The following is a 23,425-nucleotide window of genomic DNA, read 5'->3' as shown; positions in this document are numbered from 1 at the left end:
TTCAAAATCATATCCAATTGAGTAACTGCTTTTCGACGTATCTTATGACCTGGATGTCTAACCTTCATCGACGTAAGGTCTCATGATTTGTCTGGGACCGTAAGTTATGTTGTAGACTAACAAGTTTGGGCTGATTGGGTCATCGCAGTGCACAGGGGACGTGCAGACTACGTTATTGAGATGATGTCAACCCAAGAAGCCGTTTTCCTTCTTTCAAATACCTATCACTCGCCTCATTTTCGACACAAGCAATCCCTATGTGTCTATCACATGCATGACAACATGACCTAAGTATTGGCGTACTTCAACGGGAATCTCCCAACGGCAATTCCCCTGGAATCTGAAAGACGAAGGTAGAAATAAGTCTTTTGAGATCATAACGCTTGCGAGGTTTCCAGCACCCCCAAAGTAATTATAAACTCTCTGTTGGCTAGTCTGAAATGTGAGAGATACTATTCCACTGGCGACATCTTTGCAAGAAAGTAAACGTATGGAATGAATATTTAGGAACCTATTTTACAATGGGTCAAGGAGAAATTCATGGTTGGACTCGACCATTCCCGTGTACAAAGCAAAGATGTTTTAACGTATTGAAAAAAAGATTATTGAATGCACTTCTACATGGCAACGAAGCGGACCCATGAGGGTTCAGAAAAGGTGAGTCTTGGTTGCTACATTTGTCGACAGCTTTCGTTACATTAAAAGCTAATGTGCCAAAAGTGAGAGGTTATTAATCATCTTTACAAATGTACGCATGGAACGTTCCAGGCACTCAAAGACGTCATTGATACGCCTAGACCCACGAATTGAGACTCCTAAAAACTCACGCAAATCGATACATTGGAAAGCAACCCGAAAGGCTTATAAGACGAAAGCTCAAAATAGGATTTTCCCCCGATTATAGGTGATGATAAGAAATTCAGTAATAAAATACCGAGGAATGGGATCAATGGATGCTTATCTCTCTGCCTTTGGGAAGTGATATCACGATAATGCATGGGGCGAGTAATATGTATAGATAAATACATAAAGAGTCTTGGTAATAACCCATATCGCTAGAACATTGCTAGTACCAGCTTGTGTAAGCACATGGCTTTCGCCTTGCAGGTGTCCGGTTGGACTCTCCTAACTGACCTCCATGGTAACATTTCCATTTTACTGTCTAAAAAGTGGCCACGAAATTCATGCCTTGTTAATGATGGTTTCTGAGTGGCCATCATGACTACAAATGATATGGTGGGATAATCAAAGTCCGATTACTACCGAAGAAACATAAATGGCGAACCGTTAGTAGCTGGATGAAGATGCCGTCTGGTCAATGCATCGGATTGTCCTGAATTCTGACAAAGAGGTACTTTGAGTAATAGAGCAAACAGATTATCTATGCAAATGAAGGATAATGGGAACGCAAAGACATTATCATCTTCAAATAAATTTAGCGTTCAATCATGAGAAAAGAAGGTTACAGAATGGACTGATCAGCACTGCTTTGCGGCATGGACAGAGAAACACAACACTAATAGTGTCTCTTGCTTGTTCGAGGTCATATCCAGAACATCTAAAACTGCTTTGAATGATTGCTTTAGAGAGGATTGATTTAACAACCACTTTGGAAACTTACAAGGCAGACTTAAGTTGTGCTGAGGGAGGTTCACAACAACACCTCACGCCTCGGCAATCAGCACCAAGGACAGCTCAATCCAATCAGGACTGCAATATCGGGCTGTTACGGATCAGGATACCTGGAGGCGAAAACTTCCTGTTGACGCAGATTGCATGTGAGTTGGGTGCTTGTACAAAAACAATGATATCGGGAAGACTGTACGTTTAGGTTCCGTGGAGAGCACTGTTTCCCGGCACTCGGCATTAGGAATGTAAGCCCACGCGTCACCAGGGCTCCCGTAGCGTGATGCACAGCCGCTACGATAATCCTCGCTTTGAAAGCAGCTTAGCGTCCATTACATGCTAAATAATTACCTGTTTGGTTTGGGGGTCAAATGGTTTGCAATGAAAAGAACATGTGATGCGTGTGTGATCCACACGTATTCCCCAGGCCTCGGGGTGAAGTACTGCACACCATCTATATACGATTACCATACAGCCTTGCGACATCCAAACTGTTTTAAGCGCTCGAGCAGGCACACAGATATATAGTTATTATCTTAACCGTAATCCTGTTTACGGTTATTGATTATGGTTATAAATGACTATAAAGCTACTACCTCAGTAGCTAAGCTATTCCCAACGAGAGGATTTGAACAATAAATGACTATGGATTTTGTCGTAGGGTCACAAAAGACACATAAAGAGGTAATTAAATTCCCACTTCAAGAGAATGGTAATGAAAAGAGGTTTATCTCAGAAACAACTTAGGAATCGTTTCATAAATGCACGTTCTCACTGCTATCTGATGCATAATCTGAGATAATAGACCTACAAGAAACGCAGTCTGCCGTTACCGATCTCTTCTTTACAGCTTTAAAAAAAACTGCCGCTGCATATACATTTAGAAAGGCTATTCATACAAATGAGAACCACAAATCTCGACTGAGAGTTGCAATTCTATTAGAAAGCACCGAGGCGGTTGGAGGCACTTTCCTTTCATGTGTGCTGCGGCTAAATGTGTGTAGGCATTTCTTCTATTCCCGCGAGACCCGCCAGTAATTAACCTTTCTGTCCCAAGGGTGGGAGAAATTCTTGAGACAAACGAACCGAAAGTAGAGCGATTAGTGAGTTCTCGGGGAGAGATGCCGTTAGAATAACCAGTAAGTTGCGGTCTTCTTCCTTCGCGTAGCGGGGTAGTCATGGGGACAGATGATCGTTTTCCACAGAATTCTCATTTGGGTAAACCACCCACCCCCGTCAGGGAGTTGTGCATGGGTAAACGAGGCAAAGATTGATGGCATGAGTGTATGGACACCAGACAATATTCAGGCGAAAAAACACGCATAACAAGGAAGTAATCACCCGGGTGGCCACATGGGCTCTATATGTCACTCGTGCTCCTCGCTTCATCTAAAGGAAATCATCCTTCTGAATATTTGATTTCCGTTGAGGACAAGACAAAACTGATTCGATTCTCCAAACTGTGTTCCCTGAGGGTAGGATTGCCCTCCCCCTCTTTCCCTGGCGGTTCCGATGATGCGGGATTTCTATTGGGCTCCAACCTCGCCTCCTCCACCCCTGTTACGGAAGTTATTTGAGGCTGTGAATGGCGCAGACGGACGTGCCTCTCTCTGCTGTCGTCTTGCGGTGCGTTCTAATTCAACACCGTCTGTTGGAACAGCTGCACGGCAGGAATAGGATCATTCGCCACTGACGCCCAGATTGCTCACGGCTTAGACCTGTCAAGGTTTGCCTGATTTGCGTCCGAGGGGTAGAAAAAGATCGCTTTGTTCGATAATTCGAGCTCGTTGGGTCGGGGCTGGTCCATTTTGGAGAGGAAAAGTAGAAAATCGGTACCAGCTTGCAAGGCTCTTCCGTCGATTTGGAGGGTTATAAGAAAGCGATGGGGTGCACGGGTTGAATACGCTATCGACACCCGTACGTGAGTAAGAGAAGCCGCCGAAGAAACTGTCCGTGTCGCGGTGTTCGGGCTTCATACCGAACAGAACACTGACTTGACTCCCCGGAACGTTCCAATATTGTCACTGGCTGAAGAGTATTGTGAATGAAGGATTGGGGCTCACGGTTTACCTACCACGAAGAGAGAAGGGGGCAACGCATCACTGGTGATGTCCTGGATATATCCACATAGCCGGTAAGTAAGCGTACAACAGAGGCGCTCCTCTATCCATCTGTCTTTAAACGTGAAGGGGCGCATCCTTTGCTTTCAACTCTCTGTTTTTAAGCACGATGCTATTCTCTTTTATAACCGTCTGAAGGTCCAAGCAATCTTTTTGCCAGTGGAGGACTTCGAGGTGCAAGTAACGAGTGCTATGTACACCAAGGAAAGATCTATGTTGTGATTATGTGTATATGTCGTTAGGTGGAGAAAGATATATATTTGCTTTATCGCACACCTGCTGTATATGTAAGTGTGTTGATGGTAGAACTAAAAGCACTAAGAGCTGCAAATATATAAATGTATATATAGTTATCGGCATTCAACCGGAATAATTAAATTCTTGCTCCTGGGTCAATCTTCATCTTGAAATAAGTGACGCGCATATCATGAAATGAAAGTATTGCAGACCGCAGGGGATATGCATGGCTGGCCGCTCAATTTCATTTATCACTTTACACCTGAACGATAGCACCGTCAGTATTCTATTCAATTTCCCTTCACCGGTCGGACTCAGACTGGATCTGCCCATGCACATGGCAGACACGTACAGTCTCATTAGTTGATATTACACAGTTTCCTGCCACGCCGATGTTGCAAATAGCCGGAAATAGCACCTCGAAAATCCCACTCAAAAGCTACTTTATAGGAGATGGCAAAACAGTTTTGAATGTTTATGACTACTGAGTAACGTACAGACGTCACTCTGTGATATATGATATATAAACAACAACTCTTGTACTACTACAATGGGATGTAAGACGTCATTTTATCATCTGTTATTTCGTTACGACAGGGAAAGACGCAAAGCTCTTGAAAAATGAGCTGTTTGAAACATTGGTTATCTAATTGTTACCCGTTTTCTCTCACCTCTCCCTAAAGGACAATTTTCTTCTCATATATGTTTACCCTTTCGATGAATCAATGCCGCATAATTTGTTCAACAGAGAGAACCAATAGCCTCGTGATATTGCTCCCTGGGGCTTTGTGGAGTATGACCATAAATTGATGACACTTTGTTGAACATGATTATGCAGACCAGTCGATCGATTATCCTCTCATATGTTGACCCTTCAAAAACCAATGATAATTATTTTTTGTTGTTCTTCGTTTTGTAACAATGACGACAAGACAATTGAAGTTGTAAGTACCATATGCCTTTAATCCCCGTACAAAGACAAGCATCCGTCCGATTCGGAGGTCAACAATCGCATGAAGAATCGACTGGATCGACCTTAGAACGTTTATCCTAATATTATATGAAGGAGCTACATCAGAAGACCACTGAATTGACCCAAAAATCGAGCTATTGGTCCTTGCAAATTGTGTCCTGTTGAAAACAAGCTTGTCGTTGTAAGCAACCATCGGTTAACCGCACATCTTGTGACTTGTGATGCACGCTGTCAAAAATGTTTCCGACAAGAAAAGGCAAGGGAAGAGGGCGTTACCCGACCCGTAATACCACCGTACCCACCACCCGGGTGCTCTGTTATGGCGGTAGATTCTCTATCAGCATAAACTAATAATATATATTTATTACCTCCCTCTCATTTTGCCAATATCGGATGGCAAACTATCGACCCAAAAATACGTGGTGCAATAAAAATAACGGAACGAAACACGGGAAACATACGGACGTTATCTTCATATGCTCATGCACTCCTCTGCATTGGGAGATACCTTGGAGGATAGATAAAAAGATAATCTGTTTTAGGCAGTTTGAAATTGCTAAAAACTGATTTTCAGATCTTTTGTGTGCCCCCAAGAACCACCATGAGATGATAGCGTTTTCAGTACCCAAAAGAAAATCAACAAGAGCAATAACAACACGCATCGATTCTTTTAATGAAGCTAAGCTGGCAATTTGCCAGTAATAACAAAGTGCACTCAAAGAGCAGTAGCGGCCTTAAGAGAGCATTATTGTGGTCCCGTCAGTACGTATACGGCATCAACAAACTAGAAATAAGGAAGGATCAAATATGACATCCAGTGTTCATCAATCAAACAGTGACCGTTTCCTCTGTGGAGGGCCTTAAAGCTCTCTTTGAATGTTTTTCTAGCCAGTCATAGAAACACTAAAACATAACATATGCCGTGTAAGCTTTAAAGATGACGCATTGACGTCTGATAATGAATCACAAGCAGTTTAATGGCACGCTTTTGATTGCTTCAAAGCAATCATTGACTTAACTAATGCATTTCAAATACACAAGAACTAACACACTCCTTTCATCAGGTTTGGGCGTTGGAATATTGTGCAAAGACAAGATATCTTAGGCCTAACACATGTTACTATTTCGTTAGAAATGTCTTAAAACCAGTTTTCTATCCATCCATAGAAGGCTATAAGGTTTGTCACTTTACGTACTGCTCACGGAGACACACCAACTTAGTTGTCTGTCAGCTAAACACTAGGCCCAAATCCGAGCACTTGATTTATAGTAAAATTAGATCTCTGTTCGCAGCCGAGGCATTCGTATCTCCTTCTTACACGCTGGCAGCGAGCCACGGAATGAAAACTGGCCCCAGGCGGATTCTGTCCCAAAAATTACAGGAGGAATTGTACCCCGAAGCCGCATTATCGCTGAAGTTGAGCCGTCCAGAAACTGCCACCAGTGATAAAACGGTGATCCGTTCCACGGCGCCAGCGTTAGAAGAATTGAGATATATATGTCATATCAATCTTGAAGATTTTGTAAGGTAGATTTAAAGCTCAGTTGGCTTTTATGACGTCCTCTCTGGGTGTATAGCAGGCGGCTGTGGTAAATTGTCGTCGCGTGTCTTGTCGATTCTTGACAGACCTTTGATAAAATACAAGTCAGCTTGTTTCCATTACAGGACAATCATAATTTTTCAACAAAACGTTAACGTTACACTTTTAAGTTTGGACAAAGTGTTAACAGTCAACGTCCTTATTCGTAGTGTTACCATGTAAAAGACCATTTGAAACCAGAAAAAGGTAACGGTATGGGCTAATTCATGGCAATCAAAATCCATGTATTATTGAACTGTTAGTCTTTTGTTATACCAGATTAAGAGTATTTCGATATCCTTTAGCACAAAATGGACCTAGGTACGCTACACGCATTTTTTTCTTTTACAACATTTACTATGACATATAACTTAGACTATCTGTACTGATAACTCGGCAACGGTAAAAACAAGTCACAATGTATCGGTGGCTTGTTACGATTGGCTTGAAATTTTCGTACTTAATTCTCACAAGTTTGCAACCCTGTGCAAGTACACACCCGTTGGTCACGCTGCTGCAGCATAAGATCGTACAAACCCATAGATATTTCCACGCAAGTGTCATAACCCGGTTATCCAATCCGATTATCCAATCCTCTTACTCCAGACCACCCCTTGTGTATATCAAGGAACGACTACAGTTTACTGACATTCCACCGGTCCTTCTTCCTGGGTTAGCGTTGGCCGGCCATCAGCCAATCAGATACATGAAGCTGTCAACCAATCACGAGGCTTTCTGACCACGGACGGCGACGTGATTGGCTAGCGACGGCTGGCCAACGCTAACGCAGCGAGGATTATTGTTCATGACTTGATACATAACGTTATACGCAGCGGGCGGGCTGTTTAAGATTGTCCAAGCTCTTCAGGGCGAAGTCAGTCGTTACAAAAAGTCACAATAGCGGGTATGTTCGATAAGATGTCGCAAGTACCAGCTGGCCAGGTGTTTATCATGTATTTAGAGATCATAGGATAACAGCATTGAGCTGTGAAGGGACAATTGACGAGCAACTTGCCCTTGAAGATGTCAAACGGAGAGATCATATACCGCCTATAAACCCTCAGCATCTGAAGATCTACTGTCCCGTTACTATTGATCTGGAAGCTAGAATGGAGAGGCACTGCCATTACTCAAGGAGATAAAATCTGCAGGATTCTTGCATGTCTTGCTGACGTGCCTTTGCCTCCCAATGGTAGTAAGTCTCAGTCACACATCAGTCGATTTCTCAGCGTGCACTGGGGGTCTTGGTTGAGGAATGAAAAATTGCCCGGCCATACGCACGCCGCATCTGCGTACTTTGATGTCACCCACTGGGTTACCCGACTGGTGTTGCCTCCAGTAAAGTGGGCGGGGCTACCGGGTAGGTAATGAGGAACCCGCAGTAATTAACTCCGGCAGGACCCATCAGTCCTTGCCGATTTCTTCTTCATACAGTCGCCCCCCTCCCCAACTCCACTTCATTGTAAGTGAAACACGCTTGTAAATAAACGGTAACATCACTCTACCTTTCTCACCCACTCGACTCTTTTATAGCTAACCTTGCCCCTTCTAGAGTCACGTGACACGCCCTCACGTGATCATCTGGGAACAGGTGCAATAGAATAAGACCTGAGCGATAACGAACTTAGCATGAATTATGAAATCATCTAGCAGATTGTGGGAAAAATGATGCGATCCAGTCCGGGAGGGAATTACACAGGAGGCACACGGCGGGGTTAACATTTAATTTCAGGGCTCATTTCTTGGTGACTCCAGACCAATTTCGAGTGTCTGTATTCTATACTGTAGGTTACTTTTCTCATTGGTGTTACAATACATTATCAAATTGGGGCAAAATCTTCATTTATGTGTGTTACATGTGACTGAATCATGCACAAATACGAATACTGGACCAGGCATTACTTAGGCCTAGGAAAGAAATGTTGTGTGTTCTGTTTTAGTCTTGAAAAAAGTAGGGTCGGTAGGAAGTAGGGATTATCTTTTTGTCATTTTTTTTTCTATGACCGAAAAATCAAGTGATACAATACTGATAAAACAAAGTAAAACTGAACTGCATGAGGTCACTATAGGAAGCGGGCTGAAAGAAAATTCTAACTGGAAACTATGTGACTCCACTGCCCACGAAAAACAACGCTAGGGTTGGCAGTTTTTTCTTGGGTAGGTCGGAAAAAAGGAAATATAACATTTTCCCTAGGCCATGCGCCCTAAACTGATACTGCTGATTGCTCAATATTAAACAAAACAAACTCTGTTTTCTTGTTTTCCGAATCATATACTTTACATCGTGCACCATGCTTCGATTCTGAAATCAAGGGTCCAACAAATCGAATTTTGGTCTTTTTATGGTTGCTCGATGATCGCCACTGAGTGCTGTGAAAAGTCAAAGAGCAGGTTTTTGTTTGTTTGTATTGCATGCCCGGTATACCATCTAATGGCATAACACACCAGGTTTGTACTGAACAGTACCGGGAAGGACCCTACTCTTTTCTATAAGTGCGGTGGGGTCTTAAACGTTATTGAGGTGTGGCTTTCCTCAAACATGGGACCTTCATTTAACGTCTTATCCGAGGGATGGTCCTAACCAAAGCATTCATTTTCATCTGATTGAAGTTAGAAAAGTCGTGTAAAGTGCCTTTCCCAGCGGCACAAGATCGATGGCACACCAACGGACTCGAACCCAGAACCTCTGGTTTATGAATCGAACACCCTGCCGACTGAGCCGCACAACCCCACCGATAACAGATGAAGTCCACACACACACGTATTAGTAGGGATCAGCAGCTGCAACACATTTGCTTCAATCGTTTTTCCTCATTTATACCTTGCCACATCAAATGGCATGGCCCAGTGAACAGTATCATCCCGAGTTGATTGCATGGACATAGCGAGCCAGACAAGTTATATATATGATAGCTTTTGTCAATTTCCACTCGCGCCGGCTACCGGTCGCGCGCAGTTTCGGGATGATTTACTTGAGAAATTACACAGGTTTTTCCCTTTGGAAACAGTCGTTTAGTGATGGTTGTTAAAAGCACCGTTAGCAGTGAAGAGATTGGAAGTTCAACTTGCAGTAGTGTCCAGACTACTGCCAAAAGGTAAATGTCTCCCTGTATGCACGTTTACCGACTGTTAGTCACCCTTTGCCTGAGTTTGTTTATTCACACAGAATAAACCTTCATGTGCAGAGAAATGTAACGTTAGAGAACATGTGAAGGTGGAGAGTAAAATGCTACAAGGTTTATGCTAACCCCCGTTAAAACTTCTAAGAGATCTTCGTGTTAACCAATTTTTCTAGTTAGCTGTACTTGTAATGAATTGTTCTGCCAGTTCATTCTAGTGACGCTGAAGAAGTTACGTATGTCCCTCGAAACGTCCGAAAGTAGATTTCCATTTTTATCCAGTTGTAGAGATTGAATCGTATTCAAATGTTGTGGACGTACAACCTTCATGAACGTTCTAATAATATCATATATGAGAAGGAAAAGCCTAATTTGCTCTCTTGATATAGCCGCTATGATCGAAATTCACTAATACATCTGGGAGTCTGTCTCTTTGATAAATGCTCCAAAACGCTTATTACTGGTACCCCGTTTATTTGTACATATTGTCGCAGGACCCAGGTGCATTGACTACCTGATTTTCTTGTCCCAAGTCTGCAGGCTTAGGGTCATCCTTTAGAAACCAGACTGGTCGCCTGGAAAATGTATCAATTCATCCCCGGATTTTGCTCTATTGATCTGTATAGAATATGATATTGAGCAGTTATGTTCTAGTATGGAGGTACAACGTTCGCTTCCTACTCGCGGTAGAAAATTTCAGTAAAAAAATTTCATTCAGAAAGGTAACAAACGGGTGGGGTGGGAGGGTGGTCTGGACAGCATTCGATCCTATATACTTGGTCAACTTGTAACAATCCGCGTTGGTGGCGTGGGCATTAAACGATGAGAAACTGACTGTGATGCAGAACAGTACGTTGTCTGATTTAGTAGTGTATTACAGTTCCTATTTAGGTATTCAATGTTACTTTTAATGCTAAAGTGATCCAACTCGAAAGAAAACACGACCAAAAGAATCATTGTAATAGAAACTATAGCACATTGAATCTACGATACCCGCCAAGAGAAAGATCCATGTTCATGTTCAATAGGTAATAATACGCCCTGTCACGGAAAACACATTCCCTTTATTCTAGAGAACATACATATGGAGAAACGTGTGGGGAGTCGAAGCTAGCAGAAGAGTAGTGTGTAGCAGGTAATTTTCGGGGCGGCCGACAGGGTCGATTTCGAGCTGTGGTCCTGTGTCAATCCGGAAAGCAAGACTATGACAGCCTGAGGGGGACATGGAGATAGACGAGCTTTTATATCACGCACGAGTAGGATACGGGCGCCGGGAAAATGGAACTGTCCGATGAGGGATGACGGGAACGATAACGGCACAGCTTCATCAGCGGCTGCCAATAAGGAGATTCATAGTTCTAAGGACGCATGCGCAGCAAAGTGCATTGTGGGTAATATGCCAAAAGTGAGGGCGCCTCATAGATAAACAAAACAGGTCTTGGCATTGTTATGCAAGCATACAGACGTAGTCAGGACATCTATTAAGTTTAAAGAAAACAGTTTACAAGTCAGGGGGCTTCACCTTTGACATGTTACCCACAATGCACTTGGCTGCGCAGGCGTACTTGGAACAACGAACCTCCGTATGGCCAAATTTACACACAAGTTTTCTGTGCCGACTGAATCGCCCCAGAAAATGCGTGTGTACACCAGGCCTACCTTCGTATCCTCAGATGAACCCATTTTATTTATAGCTTGTGAAAATGGTAGGTAAAATGGAGAATGTTGTGTTACTCCCACTGTAGATTGCCTTGCGTGCCACCATTGCCCGGGCTATTTGTTTCCATGGTAAAAAGAACACGCTGTGTTGCTTCGATACTGCTGAAACAAACGACTTCATTTGTAGTCACGAAACCCGTTCTTTGATGGCTATTTCTTCACAGCCGCTAATCTAAGAACGAAAAGATAAAAGGTTTCTTACTTCAGGGAGTAAGGTAAACCGTAATTGACTCCGCAATGGTTACTAAATTTACATTTGATCTGAACCTTCAATTAAGTAATGGACTGATTTGATACCTAAATTGTCCGTGTACTGAGTCCATGTATTTTAGAAACAGCCCTTTCTGAAATCCACGGATATCATATTGGTGCTGTGGTGGAACAAGTTATGAAACAACAAGAGATGAAAACAAGCAGTAAGATTGAAAAGAAAATTATATTTTTAGTGGCACTTTTGAAGTATCCATTTAATAAAATCTTGGTTTGAACGGGAAAAATCCATTCTAAACTTTTCAAAGTCTGGACGATCATGTATGTCATCATTGTGTTTTTAGCATCGCACTTATTATTGAAAAACATGTTCCATTCTCTTTACACTGACGTCCGATTTGTAATGATCATGCCTTTACACTAGTACAAAGAGCATCACATATGCTCATGAGAGCCAGGACCCATGTGAAGCGTGCCAATTTCTTCCTGCTAATGTCAAACAGTGTCTTCCTCATTTGTCATTGAATCAAATACTAACCATCTTTACGATTCATTTATCACGAGGTGTCCTATTAGGGATGAAATGCACCATTGGCAGTCATACCAAGCTGGCAAGTCCTCAAGTACGTGAGAAATGGTACCGCTTTCGTCACACAGACAAGGTTTTCATGTTGAAAGGGATGCTGACTTAGAATGTTAAGGTTTCAGGGTTTGAATATTTAGCAGTTGTGTCATTGGAAAGACACATATTTTCTCAATAGACTCTTGTACAGATGAGTATCTGATTTCGGGTACTTATGCAAACTGACACCAATCTTCAACTTTAGCAGCTGTCCTTAACGGCGTTGACGTAGATAAGTGAAGTGGTTGTTGATGGTGGTCCTTAACTTCTGTCTGTAGCCTAATAGTCACTACGTACGTGCTGTGGCAGTGAGTTCCAGAGTTTTGTTGTGGCCGGGAGGAAGGTAGGACGGTGGGATGTTGTCGATGATTTTACAGGTTCCAAGGCGTTTCAGTGTTGAGATGTTGACAGGCGGGTTTCACGTCGATGTACATAGGGTTCAGGAAATAAGCTGTAGAGTGGTGCAGGCGCGTCGTGGCTGTACATGCGGTGCAGGAGGGTGAGGGCCCCTACGTTCCTGCGTTGTTCCAGGGGCGGAATCTGGTATCTGTCCAAGTTAGCTTCAGGGATATCTATGATCTTCATAGCCCTTCTTTGGATTGCGTTAGAAACGTTCTCTCGGATGGGCAGTAGAGAGGGTGGCCCTATGTTTGCGAAAGCCATATCTCAAGCATATGTTAAAGATTCCGCTCCACTTATGGAGTAGAGAAGAGATTTTTTCGGATATGAGTGGGTCAAATCAGCCCCACCAGTCTTATGCAACTTGCACTTACTGTACAAACTGATGTGTTACGCTTGAAGGTGGCTTACCGGTTATGAACAAAAAAAACAAATTTCACAGGGCCCAGGGAGACGTGTCCAGTGTTGTTACTTCCGACCACCTACAGGGGTTTCAAGTTTTGTTTTTCGTGAACAAACTTTGTGAAATCACTAAGGTTTCTTGATTCTTTGTCAGCTGCATATTCAATCAACATAGCCAACCTCACTGAATAGTGAATCGAAACGCTAAAATACACAGTCAATACAGTGTTATATACAGCCAAGGAAAATAGACCTATTCTAAATTTATATAGCCCCGACTACGTAGAAATGTACACCATTCTCTCATTGGTTGAACCGCTGCCATGCTACCATTGGTTGAACTGCTAATTGTGATGAATAGGATTTAGCACACTTCACGTGAGGCTCTCTCACAACTTCAAGTGTGATGTTCATCATTCCACACAATGATTACAAATGGGACATTAGGACAAAGAGAAATTAAACGAGCTTTTAAACGACATTGCAGGAAATAATGAAATACTTCATGTCAGCGTTTTGGCGGCGAACGTAGTATAGATGTGTTATGTTTGAAATAATTCGCTCATTATTTCCGTACACAAAGTAAAGCGCTTACCAACAGACAAGCTTTCGACCAGTCCTCTGGTCCTTCTGAAGTGGATCTGACCCGAAGCCTAAGTCAAGTAAACTGAGGACTGATTGAAAGTTTGTTGGTAAGAGCTTTACTTTGTGTGCGGACATGACCTGTAAATTTATTACAGTGTTTATGAACTTACGAATATGTGTTAAATCATGAAATGTGTTCTTATTTCTACAAGGTTGTGTCGACTGCACAAGTAAGTTCCCACGTAAATGCGTGAATATACCATGCAGATTTATCCAACGTTAATGGTAATAAGGTTTATTTGCAAGTTAATATTTTGTCTTGCTATTGACATAACGATATTGATTTGATAGCAAGCATTGGCTGTGTCTTGAGTTGGTTTGGCTGGGTTCTCTTTTTCGGAAGCAAATAAAGAAGAAAATCCCTTTTTTATGACACAGCGATATGAAGTTTAGCTGACTAAACAAGATGTTTCAAACTTTTTTGAGCAGATATACAACCACGAAACACTCTCAACCGCAGGTCCCACCATCAACAGACTTGTTATCATCAAAGTCATGTCCATCTATCATTGTGATTCTAATTATTCTGACTTGTAATGAAATTTTGATCGATTTTTGTTCCCAGGCCGAGTTATGTTGGCAACGAACTGTGCTTGAATTATTGTCTCCCTGCCAAGGAAAAATCTTATACGTACATCACCTGAAAATAACATCCGAGAGAGCTCCAGTCCCACGCTATGAATACATGATGTCATACAATTTCATGTCGAACGTGTAAAAACCTCAACTCGTAAAGCCTCCCCTCTATGGAAGTGACTGTGGGTGTATGTTCGCTTCTCTTGAGTTTGTTTCATATCGCCGTGCAAGACTTCAGACTTCCCAAAGATACTATAGAATCATTTGTGTAGATTAGAGTTATTGCGAGAAATTATAACATTTTGTGAAGTTGTTTCATTAGGGAACTGGACAAAAAGCAATTTGCCAAACTGCCTCTAACATCCGAAAGTGCCTAAAATCACTATTCAATTGGAACGCCACTGCGTTGCCGTTTTAATGCGTTTGGGTTCAATTATGTATTTGATAAGAAAATAAACAGTCAGTAAAAATTGACTATTTGATGCCACTAGCCGCAATTTGCCGCTCGACGGCAATTTTATCTCCATAAAAGAGTTGTTGCTAATCTGTGAGCGAATACCAACACCTGCTACAAGGGGGGGGGGGGGTAACTTGTGTGTTCAAAGCTCAGCCAACTGCTAATGTAGATAAATGCCTTGTTAATCATGTTGGTATTAGCACATCGATATTTGCGTCTAGACGAATGTATTGGTTCCACTACAGACTCTTCGCCTGTGAAATCTTGTCAAAGCACAAAGAAGATGAACCTTTTATTTCTTGTTTTGACGTTTTGAGCGTACGGTGGGACGTTACAGGGTTGTTCATCAACGCGGATTTGTAACCTGACTGTCAGGTTGGTCCGACTGGCTGTCAGCGCTGCCGCGGTAGGCCGTGAAGGGTAAACCCTACAACCGGAAAGTTCGTGCCACTGCCACCGCACACCCAGTCAGAACCAATGCCTCGCTTTCCAAACTTTTTTCCACAAATACAAAAAGAATAACATTGATTATCAAGCAGTGCGTGAAGTTGGAGTCACGTTCACGGACTCGTTTCCGTCCTCAGGTAATACTACCTCCATTATCTGCTTCCACGGAAAAGAAAATTGCCTGAGATCCGGCCAACCGTTTCTTCCCGTGGGCATCGCACCATTCACATGCCGACCATGCCCTATCCACGGCCCGCCAGTAACGATTCACTTTCCAACAAGAACAGTTTCCCGGGTTTTGCTAGTTAATGTTTCTTATCAACTGGCAAATGTGCAAAACATACACATAAAATGATATCTACCACGCTAATGTCCCAATCATAAACCCACTTCTTCCAATCTATTCTAAAAACGTGCAAATGTTCCAAGAAAGTGATTGAATTTTAATGTAATGGCATACACCGAATCAAAATATCAAGGTGGGAATGGGAAATCGATGTAGTCTTATTTACTGCATGATGAAATCCAGTATGACCGTTTGGCGAACCGCCTTTTCATGTAAGTTTGTAAGATGCAACCAGACATGCCTTAACGTCATACTCGTAAATGTCACTAACTGGATGTTCAGTCAAGAAATGCGCGAGCTTTTGGTAGTCGACGCCTGTCTTTTCAGTTTATGTACTGAGTATATAAAGGTTAGTACAGGTTATCTACAGAAATTTGTTTCCGACATGTGTACGTTTGATTGTGAGTTCACTTGTGAGGTAATTTTAATGCGGTAGAGTGGGAGGAAGTGAAGGGACAGCTAACTACAGGCTGATAGGACGTTGAGGCCAACATGGCTACATTCCACGTGATAGGCACGTCCTGGATACAAAAAGGAAGCTAGACCAAAGGTCCCAGAATAGATCATCTCACTTCCTATCTCCAGTTCCCAACTATGTACCAGTCTGTTGCCTCATTAGAGCCAAAGCTAAGATGCATTAGACAGAATAAGAGAGAAGTTCACAATGATGAACAAAATACGATCTTCGCAAAAACAACAACTCACGGACATATGGCACTTTCAATGTCTTGTTGATAATGTCTCACTTTATAGCGCACCTCTCGACCTTAATGTTCAAAGTCATGGATAGATTGAAAACAATCCAAGTATTGACATACCAGCTGGCCACAGATTCACCAAATTAATCCATACTTAATTTCATTCTGCATTTGTATTTTGGTCACATGAAAAGCCCGATGGGACTTGAAGATAGGGCGGGTCAATACCAATAACTCCAGTAGATATAGGTCAAACGGATCGGATATTAGTCGGACATGTGAGGAGAATGTGGCCATCACAGTGGAAATTAGTGTGAAAGTAGCAGCTAATTGCGCGTATCTTCTTGTTAGCCATCTTTCGATCTGGATTGCCAAGAGAGGACAGTGCAAAATATGCCAATGTGCAGTTAGTAATAGCAATAATTCGTATTGATTTGATTTTAAGAAATTATGCCTCCTCCGGCATCGTAAACATAGCGTTAAAAGCTGCGTAATTGTGCTTGTAGGAAAACTGACGGCAGTTCATATCTTGTGTCCAACGCTTTTGTGAAATCTTAGACACGTAGCATAAAAACGTAAACTAAGAAAAGGTACGGTACTTCTATGTAAAATGAAGAAATTATGACGGATACCCAGTTTCTAGACACGTTTATGTAGCAGTAATTAATTTTACAAGGCAAGATAATAAAGCTAATTGTGATGTATCTTCAGTGGTGCAATGCTAAGTCTTCATCAATGATGTCGCAAGCTAATCAAAGATACGCTTCTAGCTCTATTTGACTGATTGTCATGTCTGTAAAGTTGATATAGAAGCACAACACTCCATTTTGTACTTGTACATTTAATAATGTATTATTAGTTTAGCTCTTGATTGCGACATTTGGTGATACATTTGTAGTAGGTTGAGGTACAGATTGTCATTATAGATATTGCTTTTTGATTGTTATTGTGTATATAGCTTGTAAGTTATTTTGCTTCTATGTAGCGTTGTTGAAACGAGGGCATCAACTTGAGAGTAGAACCATTTATTGTCCTTGTCTTAATGCAAATTGAAAAAGAGATGCTAGCTGTAAATGTAAGTTCGAGGTGGTTTAAAGTTCGCGGTAGCACCATGCACTGTAGTCTCTTACTGCCATGGAAAAATGTTCGCGGTGGACTTGCCATCGCGAAAACCGCCAACATTAAACCATTGCATTTACAGTATATGACACACTAAATACATCACAGTTTAGAACCATTGAAATGAATTTTAATACAAAACACAGTTTAGTGCTATGGGCACTAACTTCAGCACGCAGTTCATCACTGCGGACATTAACTATAGCACATAGTTTAGTACCATGGACACTAACTACAGAACACAGTTTAGTACCGTGGGCACTAACTACAGCACGCAGTTCAGTGCCATGGACACTGACTACTGCACGCAGTTCAGTGCCATAGAAACTAACTACACCACACATTTCAGCACTACGGACATTAACTACAGCAAGAGTTTAGCACCATTGACAGTAACAACAGTACACATTTTCTTGGCATCGACACTAACTACATGTATACAGCACATAGTTCAGTGCCATAGACACTAACTACAGCCCACAGTTTAGCACTATTGATACTAGCTACAGCACACAGTTTAGCACCATTGACAGTAACTACAGTACACAATCAGCACCATGACCCTTCCCTTAATCCAGTGCATCCACCAGAAACGTGATCAGGGATCTACCCCAAACGCACGTCCCTCCCACCAGTAGACATCCCACATAGGCCTTCCTATATGTAATCAAAAGGACTATTGCTTTTCCGCGGATGAGTGGCTGACATCAATGTTGACCAAGCGGTGTTGAACCAACACTTGCCAATCTGCACGCCTCCTGGGACTCAGCGGTGGAAGCGTCCCCGATAAAACTCATCACCCGAGTAATGCCTCACAGAGAAACAAAAGTAGCCACTCAGATGTGACTATTCTTAAAATAATCGGCAGGATCTTCGCCTCAGGAGGGGCAATGATCCTTCAGAAGTCGTCTTGGTCCAGATGTCCACCCCCCGTCCGACCTAAAATTGTTGAGGCTAAGCCAAGTATTGATCACAGTTTCCCTGCCCAGAAGGCACGGTCTACTGTATGTCAGATGAATGAAGTAGAATAAATAGCGACAACTGTCGAAGTGCAGTTCTTGACCTGAGGTACTGCGGGGCAGGATAGCCTGCCCTTCATTTCACGGCGTTTATATCGCACAGCTGGTCACCAGTGCAGGCGCTCGTCATTATCTGTGTGGGGAATGTCCGTGCCCGGAATTCCGAATGTGGCGGGGGGCGGAGGGAACAGAGTTCAGCAGCCTGGCGCCTGCCCCGCGAGGGGATGATATCTCAGGCGCCGTCTGGGGAGGACCAGGAACTCCTCTCCCAAATCCGCATCGTTTCAATGGATTACGCACTTGATCTCCCCGCAGCTGCACTAGAGGCGCACGCCGACATTATCTGGTGAGTCGTATAGATCCTATAATCAAGTCTTACTTCCACCGAGGTTGTTAGTGAACGTTTTATCTGAACGTGACAGTAAAGATGTTAGATGCACTTATCATCAACGATTACTGACCGTACTTGTTACGGATGGCAGTCATGCTGGGAATGTTGAAATTTGACGACCATATCGTACACCTTTATGCAAAAGTGGGAATAAAAAACCCTAATGTTTCTTTGAGGGTGCTAAAGTGTCTAATTTTGAGTAAGATGCCAGGTTTAAGAAGCAGAATTTAGCTTATGTAAGCAATCTGCTGAAAATATGTAATGTTCATTGTAATGTTATTGAGGGAAATACAGAACATCGACAGTTGTTTTAAGATGTGGGTTTCGTCTACCTAGCTGTCCAGGAGTGCTGATGACTTGACAAATATAACATAACGATGTCACCGGCCGCACCTACGCGTTTTTGCAGCAATTTGTTCATATGGAATGGAAAGGTGTCTTGACAATAGATTTGCCACGCTTGAACAAGCTGGAGGCTTGCAGAAGACTTTTGTGTGATGTGCGTACACGATGAATTGCTTCTCAGTGCGCCGCATCAGTGAGTTGATGATCGATAACCCTCTGTTCGATATTGGCTGGTATTAAGAGGATCATTCCTCAAGTCTAGGAACGTGCAAGGGATGTCCCTACTGCAAACGAACGAGGGGAATCGCACAGCCAAGCCGTGTTCTTAAACCACTGTGTGCATGGTTTAATGTAGACAAAGAAAGAACCAAATGGATTGGACGGGAGACGCTTACCATGTTTGTATCCACTCAGACACAGTACACACTGCAATTTGGTATAAGGAAAGCAGAAATCGATTCGATGGGTATAAGAAGGCTTCTTGCCAAATCCCCTCTAGTCTACCTGTAGGATCAACTACCCAGTTACTTCCAAGCTGATGTGCTGAAGATGTGCTATCCCGAATGCACGGGCGTCCCTGACCCAAACCCCGTGCTTGATTCCCTGACACCAAGTTTTCGTGGCCTTGGACGGGACAGAAAATCGTTTTATCATTTAAAGTGCCCCGTGTTTTAATTCCAGTGATAGCGGCTCTGTGGCAATGGTTGATGGTTTGGAAGCACTATACCAAGGTGTGTGTGTGGGTGGGGTGTAGAATACTAAACGTAACTCGCAATCAACCTTCGGGCAGGAATTTACAATAAAATCATCATTGCCATTAGCAAAGACTAAACAAACGTAAGCAAACGCGAGCTTTGTGTTATTATCAGAAATTGGAAACAATGCTAATGGAATACTCAATATGTCCCTCCGGCGGAAGTATAAATTACATGAATATGATAAAGCTCCTTCTAACAGACAACTGAAAATCAATACCTCTCGCCAATAATATCATTACCTACAAAATGTAAATGACGTCATGTAAGTAGTTTCTATACATGGTAGTCTGCAATGCGTTTCTGTCTAAATCCTTTCGTAAATGAAATAAGACAAGTTGACCTATAAAGGCTTTTGCAGGCAGCCATGTATAATGTCATAACACGGCAACCAGAACAGGAAACATTGTTAGAGGTAATAGTGTTAAGACCCAACACTGTAGCACTGTACTTTCACACATAGCCGAACATGGCCTCCCGACCTTCTTCAGATCATGGTTGGGAGTTGGTCGTGAATGAGATTATCCGTGGTTGGGAGCTGGTTGGGTAGGAAAAGAGGACAGTGTTGTTCACATTGGATGCAACCGTAGTAGCATACTGGGTCTAGATTAGGAAGGATTCCAGGCTATTTCCAATCCCACGCCTACGCGACGTTGGTTGGTAATTGGTTGGTACCAACGTCGAGGCAAGGTCCTGAATGTATGCATGCATATAGTTCATTTTAAAACACTCTGGTGTATATTACTAACTACAAACTACAAGGGTTGTCTACTTGCTACTCATAGAATGCAATAAAATCTGTTCATAGATATTCACGTATGCAATTCTCAAACTGGAAAGAAAGGAATAATTTGATTTATTCGTTACAATTCAAGATAAAGTGACGTTCATTTTAAATCACATCTGGACAACAATGGCAGGATATATATGCATTGCCGATGTAAATTAGATAAGTAGCTGACACCTTTCATATTTGCGTATGGCTGTGGTACTCATCAATGAAGACATCAAAGGCTGATACCCCCGGATACTCCCCTTGTAACACATTCAGGACCACCACACGACTTCGCTCCCGACCACTCGGCAACCAAGGTCGGCGCTTGGTCGGGACCAGCATGGAACCCATACTATTCTAGCTGCAGTACGCTTTTCTTATCGGGTCCAGCAGAATATGACCAGAATTTGTCAAACGTCCTACTCACCTGGAACAGACGAATTTTTTATAGACTAGTAGGCAAACTGGCTGTACAATTTCCCAAAGAATACCACGCTACGACTAACTCACAACCATGGTCTGGAGAAGGTCGGGAGAACAAGCTCACTATGTATGACAGACGATTAGATGAGGAAGTTATCCTTTTCATGGGGGTATGAAATACCGTTTTGCGTTTTGTCATTCATGGCAGAGAAGATATAACCCTATCCACAACGTCTCTCCGGACATATTTTCTAGTAATATCTAGTATATTTTTTGTCTGATAAAAATGTACCTTCAAGTTGGTTCCTAGACCCTCCCTATTAGAGAGTAACGTAGTTACAACATAGCACTCCCTGACTGCTCTTAATTTGCTCTAGATGGGCCATAGAAGTGGATTATAACGTTATCCTTCATCTTCTTTGCTAGAACTGGCTTACTAGGTTAGTGTACCCCTCGGATTCGTTCTCTCAAATTAAATTCATGTATTTTGTATTGTACATGTATGAGTATTGTAGTTTCCATTGTCGTCTAGATCATTTGTGTGGAGTCACAGTCTGTATAGGCTGATTGACAGTTATCTGTCAGTAAGAGTCCACATGACACAACCCCCGTGAAGTAAGTATGGCGTCTGTGGTTTGGGCTAAGATGGTCGTTGCCCTCTTCTCTCGAGGACCAATTTCTTTAAAGCCTTTTATCATTCATGTACGAACAGTCCAGCACAACCCTAGGTAGTGTCCAAGGCAGTATAGCAACCCAGGGCCTAAGCTCTAATTGGTGAGAAGCTAAGTGGTCCTAGCTTGTTTAACACAGGCTACCATGATTAAGCAAACAAACGACAGCTGATTTAATAGATTGTGTCTTCCTTCAAGATGGTGGCGTCGATCTATAGTTACCAAAAAAATGGCAATACTGCTACCGTAGTGTTACGGTGTCGCAAATCGGCTTGTTTCATGGAGACCTCAAACCCAAATCCATCCAAATGATCTAGAGTTTTAGCTGTGAACTCACCAAAAGATAAAGACAGTGCTCCTGTCGGAAGTCCCTGTCATTCTTCCAGGAGTTGGTAAGACGCGCCTTGTCCACTAGAGATCAGATGTACGATAAACCATGTGCAGCGAGATAGTCTGACTAGCTATAGTGACGCACATGGCTTCCCGTGGACAAAAGAAAACAGGTGAAAGCCACCCACTGATATCGAACAATGGTATCTCAGTTGACGATAGAGGTCGCTCTTGCGCTGTACCAAGTATGGTCTCAGAGGTACGGTTGGTTGATTGAGGCAGATGGCAAAGGTGTATTAATGCGTACGTACTGTAAATGTGCAAATGTTCGCAGTGATTTTTATTTTGGCGGTCACCTCTCAACTGCGAATGTATGACACTGAGAAGATGCGTCTTTGGCGTATAACTACCGTACTTCAGGACCGTACCACGAAAATAAATCGAACCAAAAATAAATGCATTTACAGTATATGGAAATTGGACATAAGTCAGCAAGTTTAGTGAGAGTAGAGTGGCTATCTCAGACTTCACCTGCAAGGTGAACAATTCCGTCAGTCCACTGGTTAGTATTCCTGATTGAACATACGCTCGTTTACGTAAATTGTTCATGTCATCATTTTTTATCAGAAGTTCTGTCGAGCTACCATTTTAACAAAACAAACAAACAAAACAGAAACCCAGACAAAAACCAAAAAGGTTATAATCTCTAGCTTAAAGGATGTTGTCCGCAGACAAGTTGAGGGATTACAGTTCTCTATCAGATCTCCGTCCTCTTGTCTTTCCCCTCACCACTCGATAGTTTCGGCACAAGCTGGCGACAGCTAGGCGAGAAGTCCGCTTCCTCTGGGATTCTCCCCATTTGGCTGTTGGCGCCAGTCTTTTACCACATTCCTGTGCACTCCTGAGTACGTCTTCAGCATCCAACCATCTTAGAGGTTCTTACTAAGTCTCAGACTCGACTTCCTTTCTTATCCCAGATTGTTTTCGAAGGTAAGAAACAAAGAGGATCGGTTTAGAATAAGCGCTGCAGGCGGTGTGCGGTTCATAAATGCACTGGTACCGCTTGGAGCTTGCGGATTTTCACCATTCAATAAATGCCTCTGTTGGAAATTTGTGTGTTCCATCTGCGCGGGGACACTAGTTGTGACAAATTACACTCCACGTGTCGAGATAATGACATACTGTGCTGCACACGGGGATGAATCAATGGCAGCCAATGTATAAAGAATAGCAACATCATTCTACTTAGACACATCACTTCATCATTTTATTACTAATAACAAAATCACGCAAATATTGCAAACAGTAACGGAATATAATACATTTCACTGTCTCAACTTTTCTTTCCAAAGAGGTCATTTGCCCCGAAATGTTACCACGTATAAAACTTAACCATAAATGTTGCGACTTCAGTGTGGGTA

At 42.6% G+C, this 23,425-nt stretch overlaps 1 protein-coding gene across 1 annotated transcript in view; it reads left to right on the top strand.

Moving 5' to 3' along the window:
- Positions 1-2,801: 2,801 nt before the first annotated feature.
- LOC118427467 (angiopoietin-related protein 7-like) overlaps positions 2,802-23,425 on the top strand; it is a 76,921-nt gene continuing 56,297 nt past the window's right edge. The window contains exon 1 of the mRNA XM_035837285.1: positions 2,802-3,760. The gene's annotated coding sequence lies outside the window, so the exon portion shown is untranslated. The remainder of the gene's footprint in view (positions 3,761-23,425) is intronic.

This window comes from Branchiostoma floridae, chromosome 1, assembly GCF_000003815.2.
Source record: "Branchiostoma floridae strain S238N-H82 chromosome 1, Bfl_VNyyK, whole genome shotgun sequence".
Classification (NCBI taxonomy): Eukaryota; Metazoa; Chordata; class Leptocardii; order Amphioxiformes; family Branchiostomatidae; genus Branchiostoma; species Branchiostoma floridae.
Note: the sequence above shows the minus strand (reverse complement) of the source record. Positions and strands in the feature narration are given on the sequence as shown.